Source organism: Triticum aestivum, chromosome 6B, assembly GCF_018294505.1.
Source record: "Triticum aestivum cultivar Chinese Spring chromosome 6B, IWGSC CS RefSeq v2.1, whole genome shotgun sequence".
NCBI classification, from domain to species: domain Eukaryota; kingdom Viridiplantae; phylum Streptophyta; class Magnoliopsida; order Poales; family Poaceae; genus Triticum; species Triticum aestivum.
In genome coordinates this window covers 37,071,112-37,076,155 of record NC_057810.1, presented here as the reverse complement: position 1 = coordinate 37,076,155, position 5,044 = coordinate 37,071,112, and the positions used below count along the sequence as shown (strand labels likewise).

Below are 5,044 nucleotides of genomic sequence, written 5' to 3'. Positions count from 1 at the left end.
CCGGCTGCGGTTCCGTTGGCAACAACACCTAGCGGCACCCTGGAGGGGTAGGTGCGGGCGGTGCTGGGTGCCTCCTAGCAGGGGTCGGCAGGGACCGCTTTGGATGAGCACGAGGCACCGCGAAGCTACTGGTGCCCACCCAGCCAGTCGCCTACGCCCCGGAAGAGGAGCTGCTGCTGTTGTCCAGCAGCGATCGGTGGAGGGCAATATGGAACGCTAGCTCTTCCTCGTCGGGCAGTGATGAGTCATCGGGATCCCCGTCGGCCTTGAGCCACTCAGGTAGGTTGAATTCCCTGTCGGACATGGCGGGCGGGGGAAGACCATGTGGATTTGGGGGAGAAGTGGAGAGGTCAAGTGAGTATGGACTGAGTTTGACTAGGGTTTGCTCGTCGGCCGTCATATATTTGTGGGGCCCTGAGTGGAGTCGTTGCGCGTCATAGGCTGAGGTGGTGGGCACCCCCATACCCACCTCATATTTCGGTGGGATATGAGGGCTGTCGGTCAGCTAGGGCATTTGAGGCCCGTTTCAGGCGTCCGTCTGAGTCAATATTTGGTGGTCGGTCAGTGACCAGGCGGCCCGCTCGGGCGTTCGAGGCAGCTTTGGGGCGCACGGCTATAGATACTCTTAGAGAGCATTTTTTTGAAGAAATTACATGCAAATGGTCTGACGAATGGAGATTATTGATTGACATGCTTCCACTTCCTTGCTCGAACACGGTTTGTGATTAGAACTTAGAAGTCTCTAATTTGGGACAAGAGGCACATGACGAAATTTATCTTTGGTTCCATGAAGAATTCATCTTTTTAAGAAGTGGTAGAGCAATGGAACCCATAATATTCGGATTAGCCATCTATTGGGTTAAAGAAATTCTATGCACATGCTCAGACATTAGAATTTCGTATTAGACTTCCATTGAAAGAAGTGGCAAGGCCTACATCAACCAATCATATTAGAATCTATGACATCTTATATCTTATCTTATACTCCCTCCGTTCCTAAATATTTGTCTTTCTAGAGATATCAACAAATGACTACATACGAAGCAAAATGAGTGAATCTACACTCTAAAATATGTCTATATACATCCGTATGTAGTCATTTGTTTAAATCTCTAGAAAGACAAATATTTAGAAACGGAGGGAGTATTTACTAACTGGAGGCACCAAACGAGGCACCACATTAATCCTATAAAACTAACAAAATTAACCGTCTGATCTCAGTCTGAAATAACTACAGCCGTCGGATGAAATCCCTAAGAGAGTCCTAGCAAATTATCCCATACGTAGGTCTCCATGTAAGAAAAAAAGAGGTCTTCATATGGAGGCCCAAAACGCATCTCTTTAGCCAGCGCATGAAATCTCTAAGAGAGAGTCCTAGCAAATTATCCCACACGTAGGTCTTCATGTAAGAAAAAAAGAGGTCTTCATATGAAGGCCCAATACGCATCTCTTCAGCCAGCGCCGCTCCTCCTCCACCGCCTCTCAATGTCGCCGCTCCTCCTCCACCGCCTCTCGATATTCTCCTTCAATGTCTTCTTACATACTCCAAGGTACGATCCCTGATGCCATTCATCTAGAAGAAAATTAACCAATCCAATCTTTCATCATTCCCCCTTCCACCCCAATTTTCAAATCTCCTTTTATTCCAGGCTTCTAGATGGCCTACACATCTGTGCATGTGTATCCACGATAGTTTGAAGGAGGGGCGCCGTTCATTTTTGAGGGCGCACATGCCGGAAGTTTAAGGCAAATACATGCCGGTGGCTTGACCATCTCCTCCTCTGTTTGATTTTGGTCTGACAGGTACGCACACACCTTCACCATCTTTTCTAGACCCTCTCCCTGGCAGATCAAGCGGCTGCCCTTCCTCCAGATTTTCTTTGGTGATTGCCGATCATGTCTCTTGCCTCATATCAATAGAGAACATCACACGTGAAGCTTTTCCTACAGGCCATGGTGACGAGTAGGTCGATCTATGCTGATAACTTAATGGCGTTGATGGCTGTGTGCATCTTTATAGTCCCAGTGGTGGCAGCATGTAGAGGTGTAAACATAGGAGCAGATTAATAATCATCCATATACATGGGCAACAGATTGATAGCAGCAACGTGCAGGTCTGAACCTGCTCTCCCTAGCCATGGTTCCCAATGGTAAGTTTCCACTGAGGGCTCATATCTTAATTGTAGGAAGTTGGAATTTCTCATCTCACATCCAAATACACAACACCAAACATGCACACACAGCTAAGCAGCTAGAGGAGCGTACTTCTTTATCGATTATTAGAACTAATGGAGACTGTATAATATTTGTGTATCTGCCAAATTTCTACCTACTTAAAGCAACACAGGGTGATTTGGTTTCCTTATTAATCTACCCGACCAGGGCGCAGTAAAGACCGTGGCTCGAATATTCGTTGAAAAATATGATTATTGTTTTCAAGTGACTGATTTTTTCGCAACCAATTTTGTCTTTCGGAATTAAATTTTTAGCAGTACACAAGTACTCATCTGTTGCTTTGTTCCTTCGGGTGGCAATACTATGGTTCGTTGCTGTTGAGTCAAAACCGATGTGTACAGCTAATTTTTATCTTTAGATCTAGCTTGCAAGAGGAGGAATATAATATCCATTACAGATGGCAATGATACCAGTTTAAGCCCAATCAATTATTTTAGGTGACTACCCTAAAAAAACTATTATAGTTGACTGCTAGCATATTCAGTACTAGAGGCTCTCTGCAAGAATTCACCGGCGATTTGCCCCTACCACTGGCATGGGGCGTCCTGTAAAGTATTTTGTTGCTGGCTCGAGGCTTGGAGGAGATACAATACCGACAGTCCTCTTTGAAGCAAGTACGGTGATGGCTGTCCGTCATCAATAAGGCAGCACAAAGTTTCGCATCCTATAGATGCCAATCAATGGCATAATACACCTCTCCTGTCCCAATTTAGCAGGGTAGTAGTACCCTTAATTCCCATCTTCACTGGCCTGTTCTTCATCCTTTTCAATTCATAACCAAACCCCCAGCGGATATCATATCTCATCAAGAAAGATTGGAAGCAGATGCTAGATGCTGTTCGTCAGGCGTGTGAGAACGGAAAATCATGGTTTTCCTATTGTGCATACTGCAGGAGCAGTACATCTAAACTACAGACATAATTATTAGTGCATAGCTATGTTCTTTTCTTACTTTTTGCTGATGAAATGTTCCTGGTTTCCACATGCAGTATTTGCAAAAAAAAATTGGTGGATGCGGCAAGGTTTGATTAATATGATGGTAAGTATTGTTTTCAGGTGTCAGAGCTTAAGAAAGATTGATCCCTTTGTGGAAAGTTAGGGTGGACGAAGTGGTCAAGAAAAAATCTTCAAGCATGCATTCAATATCAACGATATGGTGGTTGGCGTCTTCCATCGTGCAGCCTGCGTATCTGTTGTTTCATGTTACACTGGTGCAAACAAGAGAAATCTCCTCTATATCAAGTTATTGTTAGGCTCGCCTGTGTGTTCTTTGGTGATTAGGAAAAAGAAGTATCGAGAAGCTCATGGCGACCATCTGCTGATTCCTCACGGCTGCCTACATCTGTCTACTAGATTGGACGCAAAATTGCAATATGAGACACTCAACAATGCATCAATTAATGTTTTTCCTGGATCACCCCTTCCAGGCTTTTGATTTGAGATAAAAATGCAACATTCGTTTTCCCTACAATGTTTGATTCCATTGTTTAATCTACCATGCATATATGCTAAGAAAATCTATGTGTGCCAACATAGTATAGCCCAAGATGCGTATATCCATTTTTTAATCTGATCGATGTTTTATCGGATGATGCGTAGGATGGAGCCTGCGCACGGGGCAGTATCATCGCAAAGCGGACAATACCAGCCGGGTCATACTTCCGTGCCTTTGCAGCAACATTCACACTGAGGCCATGATCTAAATCTAATGGAAGTTCTCTGTACCATGTCTAAGTTAATCTTATTCACATAACACAGGCACAACTATTTTAGCAATAGTAGGCCAGTATAAGGAAAAGAAATATTTTACGGCATCAGTTGGATCCTTCTATTTCAAAGAAAAAGAATATTTATTTGAGTATTTTCTTTGTGTAGGTTTGAATATAATGATGTAAGCAAGACTTACAAATATTGATTTTCCAATTTTTCCTACAACCATGCATTTTGGTCCTCAAGATGTTGGATTGCGTATTCCTTAACAACTGCATGCTAATGATGGACGAATGTGAGAATTTATACATGTCCACTTTTACTTCTGCGTGAAATTTGGACTGAACACCACTATAAAATAAAAACTGAAAAGCCTGTTCCATGTCTTATGTTTCCAGTTTTATGCTTACAAAGTGTATCTACAAGATTGTATGATCGTACATCTAGCCCGTGTAGGTGCACGGGTTAATGACTAGTTGACATAATCATCATTCTTTGCATTGGGCTTGTTCACATCTAAAAAATTTATGCATCAATCGATACATAAATTCCATTCTTTTCAAAAAGTCTATAAGATGATCATGGCAACTAAAAGTAGGCGTGAGGACTGGTTAGATGAAAGAGCAGGACCCTCTAACACTAGAGATATTGAACGCTCGTGGGAAACTATGTGGAAACTCAGGTCCCGGCGAAGCTAATTTTTTTCTGTGGCGCCTAGCTAAGAACTCTTTACCCACTTAGGATGTACGAAAACACCGGAAGATGTCACACCATGATGAATGCTTTGTTTGTGGAGCTCAAGATTCCTAGAGACATAGCGTACTCGAAGCAATATGGCATGCTGTGTTTTGTCTCTAGTAGATCATGATTTACCTGACCATATGTTAGCTACATCAGATTCTAGAGCTCGAGCTTGGCTATTTTCCATGATGGAGGTCTTAAACCATGAGGAGTTGACAAGGATGACAGTTACCTTATGGGCAGTTTGGTATGCGCAGAGGCAACTAATCCATGAGGGAATTCACCAAAGCCCATATGGTACATCCAATTTTGTCCTCAAATTAATAGCGGAGCTAGACCAATTAACTCCATCGCCTGA

The 5,044-nt window shown here is 43.2% G+C and overlaps 1 long non-coding RNA gene across 1 annotated transcript; it reads left to right on the top strand.

The window, feature by feature from the left end:
* The first annotated feature begins 1,273 nt into the window (after positions 1 to 1,273).
* LOC123133336 (uncharacterized) lies at positions 1,274 to 3,640 on the top strand. Its single transcript, XR_006465231.1, has 2 exons — positions 1,274 to 1,803; positions 1,951 to 3,640. It is a non-coding gene; the product is annotated as an uncharacterized lncRNA (long non-coding RNA).
* The last annotated feature ends 1,404 nt before the right edge of the window (positions 3,641 to 5,044 follow it).